Raw genomic sequence first — 24,714 nt, forward strand, 5'->3', positions numbered from 1 at the left:
TCAAAGAACTCCGGCTTATTAGTGATTCCCAGAGCCCAAAAAAAGTCTGCGGGCTATAGAGCGTTTTCTATTCGGGCTTCAATACTATGGAATGCCCTCCCGGTAAAAGTTAGAGATGCTACCTCAGTAGAAGCATTTAAGTCTCATCTTGAAACTCATTTGTATACTCTAGCCTTTAAATAGACTCCCTTTTTAGACCAGTTGATCTGCCGTTTCTTTTCTTTTCTTTTCTACTCTGCTCCAAACCCGGGGTGGACCGCTAGCCTGTTCATCGGATGGGGACATCTCTACGCTGCTGACCCGTCTCCGCTCGGGATGGTTCCTGCTGGGGGGGGTTACCCACATATGCGGTCCTCTCCAAGGTTTCTGATAGTCATTCACATTGACGTCCCACTGGGGTGAGTTTTCCTTGCCCGTATGTGGGCTCTGTACCGAGGATGTCCTTGTGGCTTGTACAGCCCTTTGAGACACTTGTGATTTAGGGCTATATAAATAAACATTGATTGATTGATTGATTGATAGTGAAACAAAAATGAATATTATCAACAACAGTATCAATATTAGGTACAGTTTCAACATAGCAGTGATTAAAAATCCCTCATTGACATTATCATTAGACATTTATAAAAATAAAAAAAAAAGAACAATAGTGTCAGAGTGGCTTACACTTGCATCGCATCTCATAAGCTTGACAACACACTGTGTCCAATATTTTCACAAAGATAAAATAAGTCATATTTTTGGTTCATTTAATAGTTCAAACAAATTTGCATTATTGCAGTCAGTTGATAAAACATTGTCCTTTACAATTATAAAAGCTTGTTACAAAAATCTACTACTCTGCTTGCATGTCAGCAGACTGGGGTAGATCCTGCTGAAATCTATGTATTCCATGAGTAGACAATCCTTTTGAATCGGGGAAAAATCGTTTTTGAATCGAGAATCGTGTTGAATTGAAAAAAAATTGATTTTGAATCGAATCGTGACCCCAAGAATCGATATTGAATCGAATTGTGGGACACCCAAAGATTCACAGCCCTAGTGAGAGTCCAGTCCATAGTGGGGCCAGCAGGAGACCATCCCGAGCGTAGACAGGTCAGCAGCGTAGAGATGTCCCCAACCGATGCACAGGCGAGCGGTCCACCCCGGGTCCCGACTCTGGACAGCCAGCACTTCATCCATGGCCACCGGACCTGTGCCCCCCTTCCACAAGGGAGAGGGGGGCAGAAAAGAAAAGAAACGGCAGATCAACTGGTATAAAAAGGGGGTCTATTTAAAGGCTAGAGTATACAAATGAGTTTTAAGCTGGGACTTAAATGCCTACTGAAAGCCACTACTAGCGACCACGCAGTCTGATAGTTTATATATCAATGATGAAATCTTAACATTGCAACACATGCCAATACGGCCGGGTTAACTTATAAAGTGACATTTTAAATTTCCCGCCACACTTCCGCTTGAAAACGTCTATGTATGATGACGTATGCGCGTGACGTCACGACGGCAACGGAAGTATTCAGACCCAATGTGTCACCATACAAACTGCTCTGTTTTCATCGAACAATTCCACAGTATTCTGGACATCTGTGTTGGTGAATCTGTTGCAATTTGTTTAATGGACAATGGAGACTGCAAATAAGAAAGTTGTAGGTGCGATCGGTGTATTAGCGGCGGACTACAGCGACACCAACACCAGGAGGTTGTGTTGTGTTTGAGCTGGATAGCAGACGCGCTACCGTGAGTACAGCTTTGGCTTCCAAACATTTGATCGCTTGCCCGTACGTGCGTGTCGCTATGTGCATGTCACGTACGTAACTTTGGGGAAATATATGTTTCTTGCTGACTCTGATGGCGGCCGGGGTGTCGTCGAAAGCTACAACGCCCGCCGCCGCTCCGTAGCTAAGTTAGCTTCAATGGCTCGTTAGCAACATCATTGTTAAGCTTCGCCAAGCTGGAAATTATTAACCGTGTATTTACATGTTCATGGTTTAATAGTATTGTTGATCTTATGTATATCCTTACAGTCAGGTTTTTTTTTATTGTGTTTCTATCTGCATTTGAGCCTGATGCTATCACGTTAGCTCCGTAGCTAAAGAGCGTCGCCGATTAAATGCCCGTTTAAATAAAACAATTTCATTTCAGTAGGCCTTTAAGTCCTCTCTTTTTTGGAAGTTATTTTCTGTAATTTGCTTTATGTATCTAAGGTCTTGCTGTAGCTTCTTCAGTAGTCATTTGTTCAACTTTAGTTGTACTGATGACGTTCCTCAAATTCCAATTGAGCTAATATTTGCAAAAAATAACAAAGTTTACCAGTTCGAATGTTAAGTATCTTGTCTTTGCAGTATATTCAATTGAATATAGGTCGAAAATGATTTGCTAATGATTGTATTTTGTTTTTATTTATGATTTACACAAAGTGCCAACTTCACTGGTTTTGGGTTTTTGTACACGTAGCCACCTCATTTGGACCATTATTGTCACTGGTCCGCCCAAAGTAAACCTCATACCCATTATCTAAGGTTATTGGCACTTACAACTAAATATCGGCAGGTGTTTTTTAGTCACTCGTCTTCAAAGTGAACGGTGAAGACGGGGTCTCAAAGATGGAGGTTCTTCTTCAAAACATGGCATCACTAATCGTTTTCACAAAAGACAACGTGGAGAACTGCAGATGTATGGAAGACTTAAGAGGCTGTCGGACATGAGGCGGAAATTGCAGAGATTTTTCGGGCATAAATGATGAAAACGTCGGACGTCAACTGTCAGGTTGGAGTACACGGTGATATGGAAACATATCTGCTGTATAGCTTTATGACAAGATGATGACAGACAGCCAAGATCCCCATCATCCTATGCAAAGCTACGGTTTCAGCGTAGCGCCACTTCCCCACGTTGACCCCTGACCTCAATCTCCATGTTGACAGTTTCACAAGCGGAGTGTGTGAGCGTCATCCTCAAGAGACGCACATCTATCAATCTCAGGATGAATTATTGACGCCCACGCCATGTTTCTTTCATAGGGTGTGGTCACTGGCTCCTAAACGAGACTCGCAAGTAAACACCTTACTCCGACTTAAAAATTGTACCCACTTTCAATTTGCATAGCCAAGCTAAGACACCCGGATAATGTTGTTGGAATTGGAATCATTGCAGTACTTTTTATGTCAACAATTAATCCATGCATGATGACGAGAAAGTTCCTGTGTCTAACTTAGTTTTTGGAAAATTGAATAATAATAATAATAATAATAATAATAATAATAATAATAATAGATTGTATTTGTAAAAAGCACTTTACATTGAGTAAACAACCTCAAAGTGCCAAAGTGTATTAAAAAAATTTTAAAAAATAAAAATAAAAAGATAAAGATAATAAAAAATAAATACAAATAAAGACTAGAACAGCAAAATTGCTAAAACTAGTATGCATACATATAAAAAAAGGCTTTTTTAAAAAGAAGGGTTTTTAAGCCTTTTTTAAAAGCATCCACAGTCTTTTGGAAAATTGAATAATAATAATAATAATAATAATAATAGATTGTATTTGTAAAAAGCACTTTACATTGAGTAAACAACCTCAAAGTGCCAAAGTGTATTAAAAAAATAAAAAATAAAAATAATAAAAAAATAAAAATAAAAAGATAATAAAAAATAAATACAAATAATAACTAGAACAGCAAAATTGCTAAAACTAGTATGCATACATCTAAAAAAAAGGCTTTTTTAAAAAGAAGGGTTTTTAAGCCTTTTTTAAAAGCATCCACAGTCTTTCGGAAAATTGAATAATAATAATAATAATAATAATAATAATAGATTGTATTTGTAAAAAGCACTTTACATTGAGTAAACAACCTCAAAGTGCCAAAGTGCATTAAAAAAATAAAAAATAAAAATAAAAAGATAATAAAAAATAAATACAAATAAAAACTAGAACAGCAAAATTGCTAAAACTAGTACGCATACATCTAAAAAAAAGGCTTTTTTTAAAAAGAAGGGTTTTTAAGCCTTTTTTAAAAGCATCCACAGTCTGTGGTTACCTCAGGTGGTCAGGGAGAGCTTTCCACAGACTGGGAGCGGCGGAGCAGAAAGCCCGGTCTCCCATTGTTCGTAGCTTTGTCCTCGGAGGTTGGAGGAGGTTAGCCTGTCCGGAGCGGAGGTGTCGTGTGGAGGATTTGGGGGTGAGTAGTTCTTTGAGGTAGAGGGGGGCATTTCCATGGAGGCACTGGTGGGTTAGTAGTTGGTATATATATATGTGTGTGTGTATATATATATATATATATATATATATATATATATATATATATATATATATATATATATATATGGGGCGGTATAGCTCGGTTGGTAGAGCGGCCGTGCCAGCAACTTGAGGGTTGCAGGTTCGATCCCCGCTTCCGCCATCCTAGTCACTGCCGTTGTGTCCTTGGGCAAGACACTTTACCCACCTGCTCCCAGTGCCACCCACACTGGTTTGAATGTAACTTAGATATTGGGTTTCACTATGTAAAGCGCTTTGAGTCACTTGAGAAAAAGCGCTATATAAAATGTAATTCACTTCACTTCACTTCACATATGTAAATGTGTGTGTGTGTATACGTATGTGTATATATGTGTGTGTATATATGTATATGTCTATGTATATGTATATGTCCATGTATATACTGTATATATATGTATATGTGTATATATATGTATATGGGTCTATATATATATATATATATATATATATATATATATATATATATATATATATATAAATATATATATATATATATATATATATATATATATGTATTCATACATATGTATTCCTCGCGCACTAATTGACTTAAAGAGCGCACTTGCTGCATGTCACGTTATCAATGGTAAAATGCATTTTTAGACAATAGGATTTGTCTGAGTGGCTAGGAGACGGTAGAAAATGGACTAGTAAGGACAAATTTAAAAAAAATAAAAAATTTAAAAAAAATTAAATAAAAAAAATGTTTTTTTTTTGTTTTTGTTTTTTACTTGGGACTTCCCGCGGGCCGGATTTTGGACGCTGGGGGGCCGTATCCAGCCCGCGGGCCGTAGTTTGGGGACCCCTGATGTAAATAGTCATGAAAATAAAGAAAACGCATTGAATGAGGAGAAGATGTGTCCAAACTTTTGGCCTGTACTGTACATATCTACCTTTGGTGAGATTTTAACCCTGCCAAAATATATTAAACTAGGAAAACCCCCAATAAATTTTTATACAAATATTTTCTAAAACATATAAATAGTAATTGACTAAAACATGTATTTTTCTAACCCTGCCATAAACCAAAAAAAAATTTATAAAATGGGAAAAAAAATGAACCATAATAAAAAAATTAATGATGTCCGATAATGGCTTTTTGCCGATATCCGATATTCCGATATTGTCCAACTCTTTAATTACCGATACCGATATCAACCGATATATGCAGTCGTGGAATTAACACATTATTATGCCTAATTTGGACAACCATGTATGGTGAAGATAAGGTACTTTTTTAAAAATAATAATAAAATAAGATAACTAAATTAAAAACATTTTCTTGAATAAAAAAGAAAGTAAAACAATATAAAAACAGTTACATAGAAACTAGTAATTAATGAAAATGAGTAAAATTAACTGTTAAAGGTTAGTACTATTAGTGGACCAGCAGCACGCACAATCATGTGTGCTTACGGACTGTATCCCTTGCTTACGGACTGTATCCCTTGCAGACTGTATTGATATATATTGATATATAATGTAGGAGCCAGAATATTGATAACAGAAAGAAATGGGGGGAGGGAGGTTTTTTGGGTTGGTGCACTAATTGTAAGTGTATCTTGTGTTTTTTATGTTGATTTAATAAAAAAATAATAATAATTAAAAAAAAAACGATACAGATAATACAAAAACCGATACCGATAATTTCCGATATTACATTTTAACGCATTTATCAGCCCTAAATTTTTTTTTTTAAATATACAAATAACAATTAAACAGATCATGTTCCTCCACATTTGATGAGTTTCTAAACCTGATTAAACATTTAAATCTAATCAAATCAATTCAAGCAGATGAACCTGTTTTTGTTTTGACATTTTATCTAAATGACTTCCTTACGCTCCACACACCCGCTGTTTTTAAATGTTTGCGAGATAAAGAAGGTCACCAAGAACAGCACACAATGTAGTCGTTCCGAATAGAAAAAATCAGCATCAATACTTTTCAATCCAGCCTCATAAAGGTCACAGCTTTTGGGGGATGTTGTAGAGGTCAACGTTATCCCCCCTGTTGCCCCGAGGCTTTAACACGCCCAAAGGGGAACCTGCAACCCCCCCCCTGCCCCTCTCCACACGCCACGTCTCTCCACTAATGAGGAGACGGGGCCTCACCGAGCAAAGGATAAAGACCGAGGTGAGCCCCCCCTCCTGGCCCTCAATCGGAGCACTTGAACCGGAGGGGCGGGGATTGACACCGCACTTAATTCGAGCTCCCGCCATGCAGGGAAAAAGGAGCAGACTTGAATCCCGTCCTCATGCCGGCAGGGGAATTAGCCGGATCAATTCTTTTAATGATGTTGTTGTAATTTAGGAGGTTAATGACATGCACTAAGAACATGGAGATGAAGTCTTAGAAGAGTCAAGAATTGGAGCAAAAAGCCTGAGAGATTTAATAAACAAAACAAAAAATGTAGGGGAAAAATGATGGCAGCCAATATGAACATTGCAAAAAGTCAGTGTTCAAAAACAAGAAAAAAAAAAACCAAAATGAGGGGTATTTTATTTGAACTAAGCAAAATGATCTGCCAATAGAACAAGAAAATTCGGCTTGTCAAGACTTTCCAAAACAAGTCAAATTACCTAACCTCAATGAACCCAAAAATACCTTAAAATAAGTATATACTCACTAATAACAAGTGCACTTTTCTTGGTAGACAAAAAGAGACCTTTTTGCTCAATATGTTGACAAATATTCTTAAATGAAGTAAATGCTAGTGCCATTATCTTGACTTAATGATATGCGCTCGGCATCATGATTTCTTGTTTTCATGCTTGAAGTAAGAAATTATTACTTTAAAAAAGTAGTTTTATACTTGTGAGTGTTGATGACACAGTTTTGCAACAGTTGATATTCTAGTTTCAAGCATGTTTTACTCAATGTACACTAGCGTTCAAAAGTTTGGGTTCACATTGAAATGTCCTTATTTTTGAAGGAAAAGCACTGTACTTTTCAATGAAGATAACTTTAAACTAGTCTTAACTTGAAAGAAATACACTCTATACATTGCTAATGTGGTAAATGACTATTCTAGCTGCAAATGTCTGCTTTTTGGTGCAATATCTACATAGGTGTATAGAGGCCCATTTCCAGCAACTATCACTCCAGTGTTCTAATGGTACAATGTGTTTGCTCATTGGCTCAGAAGGCTAATTGATGATTAGAAAACCCTTGTGCAATCATGTTCACACATCCGAAAACACTTTAGCTCGTTACAGAAGCTACAAAACTGACCTTCCTTTGAGCAGATTGAGTTTCTGGAGCATCACATTTGTGGGGTCAATTAAACGCTCAAAATGGCCAGAAAAAGAGAACTTTCATCTGAAACTCGACAGTCTATTCTTGTTCTTAGAAATGAAGGCTATTCCACTAAATTGTTTGGGTGACCCCAAACTTTTGAACGGTAGTGTAGAATCTCTAACTGTTACCGGGAGGGCATTCCATAGTACTGGAGCCCTAATAGAAAACGCTCTATAGCCCGCAGACTTTTTTTGGTCTCTGGGAATCACTAATAAGCCGGAGTTCTTTGAACGCAGATTTCTTGCCGGGACATATGGTACAATACAATCAGCAAGATAGGATGGAGCTAGATCGTGTAGTATTTTATACGTAAGTAGTAAAACCTTAAAGTCACATCTTAAGTGCACAGGAAGCCAGTGCAGGTAGTTATATACCTGTATATGGGTGTATGTATAGGTATATACAGTACAGGCGTAATATGATCAAACTTTCTTGTTCTTGTCAAAAGTCTAGCAGCCGCATTTTGTACCAACTGTAATCTTTTAATGCTAGACATAGGGAGACCCGAAAATAATACGTTACAGTAATCGAGATGAGACGTAACGAACGCATGAATAATGATCTCAGCGTCGCTAGTGGACAAAATGGAACGAATTTTAGCAATATGACGGAGATGAAAGAAGGCCGTTTTAGTAACACTCTTAATGTGTGACTCAAACGAGAGAGTTGGGTGGAAGATAATACCCAAAAACATTCAACCGGAAGCTTGCCAGAAGCTTGTGGATGGCTACCAAAAGCGGCTTATTGCAGTGAAACTTGCCAAGGGACATGTAAGCAAATATTAACATTGCTGTATGTATACTTTTGACCCTCACATTTTCAGTAGACCCATAATAAATTCATAAAAGAACCAAACTTCGTGAATGTTTTTTGTGACCAACAAGTATGTGCTCCAATCACTCTACCATAAAAGTGGGTGACATTGTTATCACCAGGAAAGATGAGGTCACCTACCTAGGTTCCATTCTAGAGGCTAACCTTTCCTGTGATAAAATGGCAACCAAGGTAATCAAAAAGGTTAACCAACGAGCGAGATTTCTCTACAGAATCTCCTCTCTGGTCAACAAAAGCACCTTGAGGATTCTGGCGGGAACTCTCGTTCAACCCTTTTTCCATTACGCATGCACCTCCTGGTACCCTAGCACCTCCAAAACCCTCAAATCTAAACTCCAAACATCCCAGAACAAGCTAGTCAGGTTACTTCTAGACCTCCACCCCAGATCCCACCTCACTCCTACCCACTTCTCTAAAGTGGGCTGGCTCAAGGTGGAGGACAGAGTTAAACAACTTGCACTGAGCCTAGTCTATAAAATCCGCTACACCTCCCTGATACCGAACTACATGTCAAACTACTTCCTTAACGTAAATGACCGCCATAACCACAACACCAGGGGGAGCTCCACTAACCACGTTAAACCCAGATTCCGAACTAACAAAGGTCTTAACTCATTCTCTTTCTATGCCACATCAATGTGGAATGCGCTCCCAACGGGTATAAAAGAAAGGGCATCTCTATCCTCCTTCAAAACCGCAATAAAAGTTCACCTCCAGGCAGCTACAACCCTAAACTAACACCCTCCCCGGATTGCTAATCATCAAATGTAAACAATCAAATGCAGATACTTTTTCTTATGCCTTCTGATCTCTCTCTCTCTCTCTCTCTCTCTCTCTCTCTCTCTCTCTCTCTCTCTCTCTCTCTCTCTCTCTCTCTCTCTCTCTCTCTGTCCACTACTTGATGTCCATAACCCCCCCCGCCCCCCCCCTCCACACCCCTGATTGTAAATAATGTAAATAATTCAATGTGATTATCTTGTGTGATGACTGTATTATGATGATAGTATATATGATAGTATATATCTGTATCATGAATCAATTTAAGTGGACCCCGACTTAAACAAGTTGAAAAAACTTATTCGGGTGTTACCATTTAGTGGTCAATTGTACGGAATATGTACTTCACTGTGCAACCTACTAATAAAAGTCTCAATCAATCAATCAATCACAAAAACAACAAGAGTCGTAGAAATGATTGGAAACTCAAGACAGCCATGACATTGTTCTTTACAAGTGTATGTAAACCTTTGACCGCGACTGTAACTGCTCCTGATGGGTTGTGGTTAGCGCCTTGCATGGCAGCTTCCAGCATTAGTATTCCACAACATTGTTGTTCTTAATGTGCAATGACAATAAAAAGCCCATTCTATCCTATTCTGTTTTTACCAGTAACATTGATGGTTCGTAGTCTCAATGTAGGGTATTTATGTATGTATTGCATGAATGTAATAACAGGACCATCACGTTGTCCACCATCTCCCGTCCGCCTCCCTCCCTCCCCCTTCTCATCCACTTGTCTGCCTCTCCCCTCATTAATATGGAAATGAGTCCCTCATTGTTGTGAGTTGTGAGAAGGAAGCTGTCATGTCTTTCGCTGATGTTTGGATTGTTTTTTTTGTTTCCCCGAGAGCGCGTCTTATCTTTGTTTAGGCAGCGAATCTAACACGTAAACATCACTTCATTAGCATCTGTCAGCCGGCTTAACGCTACGATTTTTAATGCGCGGCCAAAGCCTCCGGATGGGCCGGCAGACCTCGTTATTCTGCCTCTTCTTTAAAGGCCTACTGAAATGAATTTTTTTTATTTAAACGGGGATAGCAGATCTATTCTATGTGTCATACTTGATCATTTCGCGATATTGCCATATTTTTGCTGAAAGGATTTAGTATAGAACAACGACGATAAAGATTGCAACTTTTGGTATCTGATAAAAAAAAAGGCTTGCCCCTACCGGAAGTAGCGTGACGTAGTCAGTTGAACATATACGCAAAGTTCCCTATTGTTTACAATGATGGCCGCATGAAGTGAGAGAGATTCGGACCGAGAAAGCGACAATTTCCCCATTAATTTGAGCGAGGATGAAAGATTTGTGGATGAGTAAAGTGCAAGTGAAGGACTAGTGGGGAGTTGAAGCTATTCAGATAGGGAAGATGCTGTGAGAGGCGGGGGTGACCTGATATTCAGCTGGGAATGACTACAACAGTAAATAAACACAAGACATATATATACTCTATTAGCCACAACACAACCAGGCTTATATTTAATATGACACAAATTAATCCTGCATAAAAACACCTGCGTGTTTGTTATGCTAGCTCCTAGCTCCTCTGCTAGCTCCTAGCTCCATAGAACACGCCAATACAATTCAAACACCTGATCAACACACACAATCACTCAGCCCAAAAGACCGTTCACCTAACCCAAGGTTCATAAAGCTTATATATTTTTAAAAAGTTACGTACATACGCAAAAAAAAGTTGCGCACATACGGTCAAGCGATCAAATGTTTAGAAGCCAAAGCTGCATACTCACAGTAGCACGTCTGCGTCTTTGTCATCCAAATCAAAGTAATCCTGGTAAGAGTCTGTGTTGTCCCAGTTCTCTACAGGCGTCTGTGTATCGAAGTCAAAATTCCTCCTGGTTAGAGTCTCTGTTATCCGAGTTCTTCCATCTTGACTGCATCTTTCGGGAATGTAAACAAAGAAGCGCCGGCTGTGTACTGTTGTTGCTGACTACGTTTGAAAAATACGTCCATTTTGCACCGACAACTTTCTTCTTTGCTTGCTCAGCTTCCTTCTCCATAATGCAATGAACATGATTGCAACAGATTCACGAACACAGATGTCCAGAATACTGTGGAATTATGAAATGAAAACAGAGCTTTTTCGTATTGGCTTCAATGTGGAAGGCATACCCGTGTTCGCCGGGCTACGTCACGCGCATACGTCATCCTCAGAGGCGTTTCGAACCGGAAGTTTAGCTGCAAATTTAAAATGTCACTTTATAAGTTAACCCGGCCGTATTGGCATGTGTTATAATGTTAAGATTTCATCATTGATATATAAACTATCAGACTGCGTGGTCGGTAGTAGTGGCTTTCAGTAGGCCTTTAACATCCACTTACCCCGGCAAAGTTACCGTATTTTCCGCACCATAAGCCGCACATAAAAACCACAATTTTTCTCAAAAGCAACCCGGTGCGCCTTATATATGGATTAATATTAATATTTATTTTCATAAAGTTTAGGTCTCGCAACTACGGTAAACAGCCGCCCGCCATCTTTTTTCCCCGTAAAAGAGGAAGCGCTTCTTCTTCTACGGTAAGCAACCGCCAAGGTGAGCACCCGCCCCCGTAGAAGAAGAAGCGCGCGGATATTACGTTTCATTTCATTTGTGTGTTTCTGTAAAGACCACAAAATGTCTCCTACTAAGAGACACACGTACAAGGTTCCACTGACTTTTGATATTCCTGTGAACCGCACTGTGGATACAACGGGAACACGTACGGTGAATATTCGCACCACAGGGAATGAGAAGTTGTCCTACTGTGGTTCTAGCTTGCCATGAAAAAAACTTGACTATGAAAACAAAAGGCGCGCACAATGGCGGAAGTACAAAACTAGACCATGAAAACAAAACACTAGCACAAAGGCAAAAAACTATGAACAATAACAAAACTTACTTGACATGACAAGAGGGGCTAAAGGAAGAGCAGCATGGATCATGAGGGTGAACAGAGTGATGTCGCCAGGCCGACTGCCTGGCAACAATGGCCTTAAATACTGGTGACATGATTAGTGAAAACGTGAGACAGGTGCGTGACATGAGGATGTGAGACAGGTGCGTGACATGAGGATGTGAGACAGGTGCGTGACATGAGGATGTGAGACAGGTGCGTGACAAGACAGGTGAAAACTAATGGGTGACCATGGAAACCAAACCAAACAAGGAAGTGCAACCAGGAACTAAAAAAAGAGCCCAAAACCCAAGCAAAACAAAAACATGATTAACACAGACATGACAGTAATAACTTCAGAAAGTAAGCTTTAAATGTTTATTTTGTGTGTGGTGTGACATAAACGTTCGAGCAACGTTGAGTTATTGATGTTGCTATGGTTTGTAACGTATTATTAAAGTTTGACTGACCTATCTGACTGTTTGGTTGACATTCCCTTTAGCGTAGCGTAGGTGCGGCTAATAGCACGGGGCGGCTAATTGGTAAACAAAGTTTTGAAATATGCCGTTCGTTGAACGTGCGGCTAATAACACGGGGCGCCTTATGGTGCGGAAAATACGGTAATTTCTCCAAAGTGTGGAAACTTACTTAATCCTCTGCATTCGCCGGGTCGTTACTTTGGCGAACGCCCGCGGATTGATGGCCACTTTCGGGTTTGTACGAAACACATTTCTGTGCAGTCGGATCAAAAACCGCCTTCAAAAAGAATCCTCACAAAAGATGGAAAAAAAACATCAGTTGCATACACCCGTGTTAACCTTTTTACGAGGGATCAAAGAGGCTGTGCGGTTGGAGCCAATCAAGGGGGGGGGAACGTCTTTACCGCATCTCATCAGAGCTCGCCATGATGCTAGCATTTAGTCTACCTGCATGCTATAATTACTGAGGTAAGCTCATGCTGGAGAAACACTCTTTTGCACATTAACTCATTATGGGCCCAGGCACTGCCAACAGACCTTCAAATTCAAACTTCCCTACTTACGGTAATTTTAAAACTGCCATAAAATCATGGCTCAGCTCAACCTGTACCTCCAACAAGGTTCTTAACCTTGTTGGAGGTACAGAACCCCAGCAGTTTCATATGCGCATTCACCCAACCCTTCTTTAGTGAAAAATAAAATGTTGGTTTTTTTCAAATTCAAGACAAAGTTATATGTTTTTGGTAACATTTTAGTATGGGGAACATATTCTAAGTAACAAAGACTTAATTTAGAGTTTTTTGGACACTAGGAGAACATATTCTAAGTAACAAAGACTTAATTTAGAGTTTTTTTGGACACTAAGGGAACATATTCTAAGTAACAAAGACTTAATTTAGAGTTTTTTGGACACTAGAGGAACATATTCTAAGTAACAAAGACTTAATTTAGAGTTTTTTGGACACTAAGGGAACATATTCTAAGTAACAAAGACTTAATTTAGAGTTTTTTGGACACTAGGAGAACATATTCTAAGTAACAAAGACTTAATTTAGACTTTTTTTGGACACTAAGGGAACATATTCTAAGTAACAAAGACTTAATTTAGAGTTTTTTGGACACTAAGGGAACATATTCTAAGTAACAAAGACTTAATTTAGAGTTTTTTGGACACTAAGGGAACATATTCTAAGTAACAAAGACTTAATTTAGACTTTTTTGGACACTAGGGGAACATATTCTAAGTAACAAAGACTTAATTTAGAGTTTTTTGGACACTAAGGGAACATATTCTAAGTAACAAAGACTTAATTTAGACTTTTTTGGACACTAAGGGAACATATTCTAAGTAACAAAGACTTAATTTAGACTTTTTTGGACACTAGGGGAACATATTCTAAGTAACAAAGACTTACTTTAGAGTTATTTGGACACTAGGGGAACATATTCTAAGTAACAAAGACTTAATTTAGAGTTTTTTGGACACTAAGGGAACATATTCTATGTAACAAAGACTTAATTTAAACTTTTTTTGGACACTAAGGGAACATATTCTAAGTAACAAAGACTTACTTTAGAGTTATTTAGTTAGGGTTAGAGCCAGGGTTAGAGGGTTAGGGTTATAATAAGGCCATGCCAAATAAGGCATTAATAAGTACTTAATAATGACTAGTTAAGAGCCAATATTTTACTAATTTGCATGTTAATAAGCAACTAATTAATGGTGAATATGTTACTAATTTGCATGTTAATAAGCAACTAATTAATGGTGAATATGTTACTAATTTGCATGTTAATAAGCAACTAATTAATGGTGACTACGTTCCCCATACTAAAGTGTTACCATGTTTTTTTACTGGTGCACAAAATGAAGCGTGCATGAACATCACCTTGTTCAAACAACAAAACCAACACAGTGCATAAACTCACAACAAATGACACACCTGCAAATCAGTCTGACTTCTGCTGTTGCCGATAGGGAGAAGTTTGTATTTACACGATGAGTCGGGTGTGTTTTGACCTCCGCCGAACCCCTGAGCCCGACTCACCGAACCCCTAGGGTCCGATCGAACCCAGGTTAAGAACCACTGCTCTACCTGATCTGAACCAAAATTGATCCCCAGTAACTTTTCGAAGCATCAAACAGGTTTATATGTGGTTATAGTGTATACTGTATATATTTTCTCATTCTGTTTTGCACACTCTTGGAGTCAACATGTGCATAGTCATGTACGTAGTGTATATTACCCCCCCACCCCCCATTTTTTGACCGTATAGTACCGAGACAGTATAGTACCGAAAATGATTGATTCGTAATGCGGTACTATACTAATACTGGTACACCGTACAACCCTAGTATGTTTTTTTGTTTGAGGACAAACCTTCACAATTGTTAGAAAGCCCACTGTTTAATATTAGATTAGATTAGATTAGATTAGATTAGATTAGATTAGATTAGATTAGATTAGATTAGAGATTAGATAGTCCTTTATCAATCCCCGAGGGGAAATTAGATTTTCAGCACAAACCCGTTGAAGATTAGACAAACAAAGAGTGTACAGGGTTACAGAACAGGAACGCTGATGGGTCACCACAAGGCGCTCCCTAAAAGATGGGAAAAAGGTCAACGCTGGGGTAGGGTGAGTAAAAAAATACAATCTAGACTGGGCTCCTAAGGGGGCCCAGTCTGGAGTGGGGAAAAACCTCCATAGCATATTACAACATACATCTCAAGACTTTCAACAGAGGGGAGGTAGTGGGGTCTACGGTGGCGGGCTGCAGCTCTTCAGGCGCTGCCCAGCCGTCCATCCTAAGGGATTCGCATCAAAGGCGTTGGATGGGGCATGGGGTATGTGTGTGTGGCGTATATTTTTTGTGGATGCATGCGTGTGTGTGTGTGTTCCGCGGCCTTGGGGTTCTTGTGAGTCAGTCCAAAGTCAACAACAACAGGTGTGTGTCCATGAGAGACAAGGAGGGAGTTTGTTGTGTCTTCGCCGCACTGTCCTTCGGGAGAGTCTCGAAGCCAGGGAAACAATCCAAGTTAGAATGTTTTGTATGCGAGTGAAAATGAAATGCCCTTTTACGTTCAAATTGTTTACATTTTTTCCCAGCGCCCTGATTAGTTAGTTAACCAGTTAACAACATAGCTCACACAAGTAGTGGATTTTGATGAAATATTCAGGAAGTGGGAAAAGGAACTAGTGATTTGATTTCCACAACGTTACCTTTGATTTACGTTACCTTACTTTTACGTTACGAGGCTGAACTTCTCGATGTGCGTAGGCTAGCGTCCCCGCCTCCACCCGCAGAGACAAAGAGAGTGGAGGACTGACAAGAGAGTTCACTCCGTTTATTGCCATGTTAAGTTCTCTAATGCCAAAACGTTCCAGTGATTGACTGGAACATTGTTCTCTTCATGCATTGAATTATTCAACTTGCATCCTCGTTATAAAGTCCTGCTCAAATTGGTTCAATTACGGTCGGACTAAGGTGTTTACTGAAGCTAGCATTAGGTTCTGTATTTGTCATTTGTCATTTCGGTTAGTTTTGGACTCCCTCAGTTCCTGTTTTGTGCACCCTTGAGTTTGTTTTAGTTTTTGCTTATTATTTTCACCTGCCTCTGATTGGTGTTCGGGATGCTCACCTGTTCCCCGAGCACTAATCAGAGGCATTATTTAAGCCTGCCTTTGCCGGTCAGCCGGCCTGGCTTCATTGTTTGCTTATGCTACAGTTACGTGAGTATTCCTTGTCTTTTTGCCTATGCTAAGTGTTAGCGTTTGCTTCGAGTGCGATCGGCACATTTTTCCTCTGGCTTGTTTTCAGTTTTTGGTACTTGTTTGAGTTCTACAAATAAATCATGTTCCTACCTGCACGTCCTGTCCGGAGTGGTCCGTTTGCATCCCTGGGGGAACGAACCTCGCAGCAAGCTGCGACCCCCCCGCATGTAACAGTATTATAAACAATTCCGTAAATTGAGTGCCATATAGGAGCGTTAATATACAGCAGGGGTCCCCAAACTTTTTGACTTCGGGGCCGCATTGGGGTAAAACAAGTTGGCTGGGAGCCGCGCTATATATATATATTTTATTTTTTATGGATAATCCAAGTAAGACATATATATATATATATATATATATATATATATATATATATATATATATATATATATATATATATATATATATATATATATATATATATATATATATATATATATATATATATATATATATGTGTGTGTGTGTGTGTATATATATATATATATATATATATATATATATATATATACACACTACCGTTCAAAAGTTTGGGGTCACATTGAAATGTCCTTATTTTTGAAGGAAAAGCACTGTACTTTTCAATGAAGATAACTTTAAACTAGTCTTAACTTGAAAGAAATACACTCTATACATTGCTAATGTGGTAAATGACTATTCTAGCTGCAAATGTCTGGTTTTTGGTGCAATATCTACATAGGTGTATAGAGGCCCATTTCCAGCAACTATCACTCCAGTGTTCTAATGGTACAATGTGTTTGCTCATTGGCTCAGAAGGCTAATTGATGATTAGAAAACCCTTGTGCAATCATGTTCACACATCTGAAAACAGTTTGGCTCGTTACAGAAGCTACAAAACTGACCTTCCTTTGAGCAGATTGAGTTTCTGGAGCATCACATTTGTGGGGTCAATTAAACGCTCAAAATGGCCAGAAAAAGAGAACTTTCATCTGAAACTCGACAGTCTATTCTTGTTCTTAGAAATGAAGGCTATTCCACTAAATTGTTTGGGTGACCCCAAACTTTTGAACGGTAGTGTATGTGTATGTCTGTGTGTGTGTGTGTGTGTGTGTATATATATATATATATATATATATATATATATATATATATATATATATATATATATATATATATATATATATATATATATATATATATTTATTTATTTATTTATATATGTATATATATATATATATATATATATATATATATATATATATATATATATATATATATATATATATATATATATATATATATATATATATAAATATATATATATATATATATATATATACATATATAAATAAATAAATAAATATATATATATATATTTATATATGTATATATATATATTTATATATGTATATATATATATATATATATATATATATATATATATATATATATATATATATATATATATATATATATATATATATATATATATATATATACTGTATGTATATATATATATATATATATATATATATTATATGTAAATGTGTGTGTGTGTGTGTGTATATGTATATGTAAATGTGTATATATGTGTGTGTATATATGTACAGTATACGTCTATGCATATGTATATGTCCATGTATATATATATGTTTATGTGTATATATATATATATATACATATTTATATGTATATGTAAATGTGTATATATGTGTGTGTATATATGTATATGTCCATGTATATATATATGTTCATGTGTATATATGTATATACATATGTATATGTGTATATATGTGTATATATGTATATTTATGTGTATATGTGTATATATGTATATGTGTCTATATGTGTGTGTATATATACTGTATATGTATTCATACATATATATTCCTCGCGCACTAATTGACTTAAAGAGCGCACTTGCTGCATGTCACGTTATCGATGGAAAAATGCATTTTTCGACAATATGATTTGCCTGATTGTCTAGGAGACGGTAGAAATATATATATATATATATATTTTTGTTTTTTTAACTTGGGACTTCCCGCGGGTCGGATTTTGGACGCTGGGGGGCCGTATCCGGCCCGCGGGCCGTAGTTTGGGGACCCCTGCTGTACAGAGTCCAACATCACTGCAGGAACAGGAACACTTCTGTGCATTCTTCCGGGGTGTCAGAGTCGGCGGAAAGGAGGAGGCGTGAGAGGCCAACTCGCCACATGGCCGTCAAGTAGGAGGAAGTTGGCTCGGAGAGAGAAGAGAACAGACATCAAATATAGTCATGACAGTAAAAGGCAGGTCTGCAGTGCAGTTATCAGTATCAATCAATTACTGACAATTACTGTGCTGGTTTTAATCTAACGTTGTTGTTTCAAGTCGCATTGATTGGCTTTACGAGTCATCTTGCTGATAGATTGATGGCGCGGATGATGGCGTCCGTGCTCCGCCATCCATCTCCTAAAAGACTGTCTTTGACTCTGCTTGTGAATGGAAAATTGTAACACGTTCAAGAGAAAGTCTGCCAAGGCGAGAAATTGTCTTGTAGTGCGGCTGCAGTAATAAAATTTCCGTCAAACCGCTTTAACTCATAAAGAGGCAGGCGGCGTGGATTTTATGTGCATCTCCTCATCGCAAAACGGGAGGCTGTAATTGAAACAGGCTCTTTCAATCAGGCATATATTACAGAGCAGCCTCTCAATATGGAAATCAACATTTTTGGGGGGGAATGTTGGTCATAAACTAAACAGCCACTCCAAATATACACAATGCTTTTGTCCCATGGACAGGCCTGGCCCTAACCAATCTGGCGCCCTAGGCAAGATTTTAGGTGGCGCCCCCCCACCCCCCACATCGGCAGTGAAGTGTATATACTCACAAGAAACCGAATAGCTTTGTCTTTGACCTTTTTTTTTTTACTTAAAGAAAGCAAATGAACATATTATATGAGAATGTTATGTTATGATTATCTTTAACCGAATCACAGCAGTGCTCAAATTTCAAAAACAGCATTCCCTCTCATGTGATATTGCTTAATTAACATGAATGATGTGCACTTTAACAACTAGGCTTACAACTATACCTAATATATAAAGGGGTGGAAAAGTGACTATTACCTGCAGGGCAAACTTTAGCTAACCAGAAGGCAATAACAATGTCAACAAAAAAACACCTGCTTAAAAGATCTAATACAAATGTCCCTGAGGAATGTAAGGTGGGAGTACTGTAATTACCTAACGTTACATTATTATTTTCCATAACAATTTAGCCCCCTCCACAATATTAACCCGACGTTAAAACAGAACTAGCTATTTATTGATTAGCAATTGCCGAATCATGTGACATTAGCTTAATGCTAAAAAGCCAGGTTACTATCACATTCTGTAACAGACAAATAATTTAATGTAGGCTAACGTTACCTACCTGCTACCTCTGTCTTTTTCTCGTTTCTCCTCCTCTTCTTTTCTATTTTGTCTTCCCTGGGCACCTGACAGTTTTGGGCGTTTTGACATCTTGTGTTGATTTTTTGATGTGGTAAGAGTCATGATACGGGAAGGGAGGGGGCGCACCGTGCGGGGATTTGTTGTAACAAATATTATTTATATTAAATAGGCTTTACTTTGCATTTTAATTAACATGGGATTATTTTTTGTATTTAGAAATAATAGTACCAACTTTTCTTTTTTTCTCCAACATTTGTGGCACTGGCGTGGCGCCCCCTGATGGACGGCGCCCTTAGCATTTGCCTAAACGGCCTATGCCATGGGCCGGCCCTGCCCATGGATATAAATCATTGGCCTCAATATGAGTCTTTTTCTAGGACAAAAGGTTCCGAAGGACAATCAATCATCATCAATCAATGTTTACTTATATAGCTCTAAATCACGAGTGTCTCAAAGGGCTGCACAAGCCACAACGACATCCTCGGCTCAGATCCCACATCAGGGCAAGAAAAAACTCAACCCAATGGGACAATGAGAAACCTTGGAGGGGACCGCAGATGTGGGGACTCCTGAAAAACAACCCCACACCATAATTCCTCCTCCACCAAATTTCACACTCAGCACGATGCAGTCCGAAATGTAGCGTTCTCCTGGCAACCTCCAAACCCAGACTGGTCCATCAGATTGCCAGATGGAAAAGCGTGATTCATCACTCCAGAGAAGGCTCTAGAGTACGGTGGCGACGTGCTTTACACCACTGCATCCCACACTTTGCATTGGACTTGGTGATGTATGGCTTAGATCAGGGGTCACCAACGCGGTGCCCGCGGGCACCAGGTAGCCCGTAAGGACCAGATGAGTAGCCCGCTGGCCTGTTCTAAAAGTAGCTCAAATAGCAGCACTTACCAGTGAGCTGCATCTATTTTTTAAATTGTATTTATTTACTAGCAAGCTGGTCTCGCTTTGCCCGACATTTTTAATTCTAAGAGAGACAAAACTCAAATAGAATTTGAAAATCCAAGAAAATATTTTAAAGACTTGGTCTTCACTTGTTTAAATAAATTCATTATTTTTTTACTTTGCTTCTTATAACTTTCAGAAAGACAATTTCAGAGAAAAAATACAACCTTAAAAATGATTTTAGGATTTTTAAACACATACCTTTTTACCTTTTAAATTCCTTCCTCTTCTTTCCTGACAGTTTAAATCAATGTTCAAGTAAAATTTTTTTTTTTTAATTGTAAAGAATAATAAATACATTTTTTAATTTAATTCTTCATTTTAGCTTCTGTTTTTTCGACGAAGAATATTTGTGAAATATTTCTTCAAACTTATTATGATTAAAATTCAAAAAAATTATTCTGGCAAATCTAGAAAATCTGTAGAATCAAATTTAAATCTTATTTCAAAGTCTTTTGAATTTCTTTTAAAATTTTTGTTCTGGAAAATCTAGAAGAAATAATGATTTGTCTTTGTTAGAAATATAGCTTGGTCCAATTTGTTATATATTCTAACAAAGTGCAGATTGGATTTTAACCTATTTAAAACATGTCATCAAAATTCTAAAATTAATCTTAATCAGGAAAAATGACTCATGATGTTCCATAAATTATTTTTTTAATTTTTTCCAAAAGATTCGAATTAGCTAGTTTTTTTCTCTTCTTTTTTTCGGTTGAATTTTGAATTTTAAAGAGTCAAAATTGAAGATAAACTATGTTTCAAAATTTAATTTTCATTTTTTTCGTGTTTTCTCCTCTTTTAAACCATTCATTTAAGTGTAAATATCATTAATTATTAATAATAACATAGAGTTAAAGGTAAATTGAGCAAATTGGCTATTTCTGGCAATTTATTGAAGTGTGTATCAAACTGGTAGCCCTTCGCATTAATCACTACCCAAGAAGTAGCTCTTGCTTTCAAAAAGGTTGGTGACCCCTGGTATATATGAACATATGCACAGGGGCAGCACAGTGGAATGGAGGTTAGTGCGTATGCCTCACAATGTCCTGTCCACAAGGTCCTGGGTTCAATCCCGGGCTCGGGGTCATTCTGTGTGGAGTTTGCATGTTCTCCCCCGTGACTGCGTGGGTTCCTCCCACCTCCAAAGACATGCACCTGGGGATTGGCAACACTAAATTGGCCCAAGTGTGTGAATGTGAGTGTGAATGTTGTCTGTCTATCTGTGTTGGCCCTGTGAGGAGGTGGCGACTTGTCCAGGGTGTACCCCGCCTTCCGCCTGAATGCAGCTGGGATAGGCCCCAGGCCCCCCCGCGACCCAGAGAGGGACAAGCGGTAGAAAATGGATGGATATATATATATATATATATATAAATATATATATATATATATATATAAATATATATATATATATATATATATATATATATATATATATATATATATATATATATATATATATATATATATATATATATATATATATATATATATATATATATATATACACATATATTCATATAAGTATATATATATGAATATATATACAGTATATATAAGTGTGTGTGTATACATCAGGGGTCACCAACCTTTTTGAAACCAAGAGCTACTTTTTGTGTAGTGATTAATGCGAAGGGCTACCAGTTTGATACACACTTAAATAAATTGCCAGAAATAGCCAATTTGCTCAATTTACCTTTAACTCTATGTTATTATTAATAATTAATAATATTTATCTTTGTGGAAACACTGATCATCTTAATGATTTCTCACAATAAATATATATAGAAACAGATAAATATCAATATGCAACACTTTATGCACATTTTTCAAATTGAACATTTTCAAATGATCACTTCTAAGACAGTCTTGTGAAATCACAATATCCCATTTTAACTAGCTAGCCACTAACATTTTTGAACAAATCATGAATTACTTTGCACCATGTTTGTACAAATAATAACTCATGTAAAATACAAAAGTCAACTCTCAAATTTTTAAATAAATCATGTCACACTTTGAACTGGACACCAAATCTGTTATCTGTTTCTTTGTCAGTTAGTGAAGACCAAGTCTTTCAAATATTTTCTTGGATTTTCAAATTCTATTTGAGTTTTGTCTCTCTTAGAATTAAAAATGTCGAGCAAAGCGAGACCAGCTTGCTAGTAAATAAATACAATTTAAAAAATAGAGGCAGCTCACTGGTAAGTGCTGCTATTTGAGCTATTTTTAGAACAGGCCAGCGGGCTACTCATCTGGGGCCGTACTTATCAAGCTTCTTAGAGTGCCATTTTACACTTAAGTCCTGAGAATTTGCGAAATTTAGTCCTACTCTCAAACTTAAGAATAAAAGCTTTTTATCAACGTTCTTAAGTCTAAGAATCACTCCTACTCTCCACGATATTTAAGAGACCTTCAGAGGTGTCTTAAGTGGTTAGGAGTTGCCAGCAGGGGATGGCACTGAGGCGAGAGAGACGTGCGCCAACGTTCAGGGAACGGAACAATGTTTTGTTTTTTTTTGATGATGAGCAGCTGATCAAACGGTATCGTTTAGACAGAGCGGATATTATTTTTGTCACAGATTTAATACTTTTCGATTCCTTGTTGATTTCTGCATGTGTCTGCAGTGGGCTAGTATATATAGAGCCACCCACACCAGTTTCAAATTAGTTGCCTAATTAATGAATTGGAAAGAAAATGTTATGACAGTAGCGTATGTGTGTGGCCGTGAGGTGAGTGACGTCAGTGAGTGTGTGGGCGAGAGAAGAGAGGGAGCGGTAGCGTGAGTGCCGGCGGGGACTAGTTTGTTTTGTATTATTTTGTAGTTTATTGTCAAAATATACACTCCCATTGTCCACTTAAATATTTCTAAGATATTTCTTTATTCTTAGACAACGGATTCCCTTCCGTGATTGGTCATTTCTATGGACACAGAAATGACGTCACCTAAAATTGCGTTTACGGCACATAGTAATGTCGTAATTCAGCTCTGAGTGTGACACTTAAGATTCAGTCCTACACTTCGCTGAAAGTGTGAGTAAGACGCTTGATAACTAACTTTTAAGTGCAACTTTCAGCGAAGAATTTATTTACTCTTAAGTCAACTCTTAGCAGACTTCTTAGGAGTCATTCTAAGAAGCTTGATAAGTACGGCCCCTGGTCCTTACGGGCTACCTGGTGCCCGCGGGCACCGCGTTGGTGACCCCTGGTATACAGCATGAAATGTTTGTTTTGGTTTGTATGATACAAGCATTTGAATGCTAAATTTATGGCTTAAGTTTCACTATTTTAGGAGTTTTGCATATTTGAGGCTTGGCCGCAAATGTTATTCCAGAGTCAGTGTGGCGTAGGTTGTCTTTCATCTCGTCTTGTCTGCTCTATTAGGATTTTGGGCCTCAAATCTAAATGAGCCCAACTCTATTTTTTTAAAAAGAATATTCACTCTCCTTCTAATTGGATGAACGGATTTATTTTGTTTTTTTGGAACGACCGCGGTGAGGCTTCTGTTTAATCTCAGCGGGGGGGCCCTCCAGTCCCCCCCCCCCCCCCAGCCCACTCTCCAGATTGATTGTGAGCAACACCAGACAATGGCATCAATGACTTCAAGTGGGATTGTTGTGGTTTTTTTCCCCCCTTTTTAAAGATATATATTCCCTCTCTTGTCAAGAAGAAAGAAAATCATTTGCATGCAGGTGACATGTTCTAAGGGGGATGGGAGTGAATCAAAATTCAGGTTTTCTAAAGCCTTGACCTAATTATGCAAACATTCTCCTGTTTGCTTTTTGAAAAAAAAAAACCTGTATTAGTTTGTGGTGCTTTCACACTTGTGGTTTGGTGCTCTGCTCTGGACAAGGAATATACAAAAGGTGCGCATTTTGATGCTGTTGGTTCAACGTGCACACAGGTGTTGTTGTCATGGGACTAAAGGCTGCACAGTTAAGACAATATATCGTCTTAGTCATTATACGCAACAATTGAGTTCCTAAACAAATAACTATGCGTTACCTGGATAGCA

The sequence above is a fragment of the Entelurus aequoreus genome, linkage group LG08, assembly GCF_033978785.1.
Source record: "Entelurus aequoreus isolate RoL-2023_Sb linkage group LG08, RoL_Eaeq_v1.1, whole genome shotgun sequence".
NCBI lineage: Eukaryota > Metazoa > Chordata > Actinopteri > Syngnathiformes > Syngnathidae > Entelurus > Entelurus aequoreus.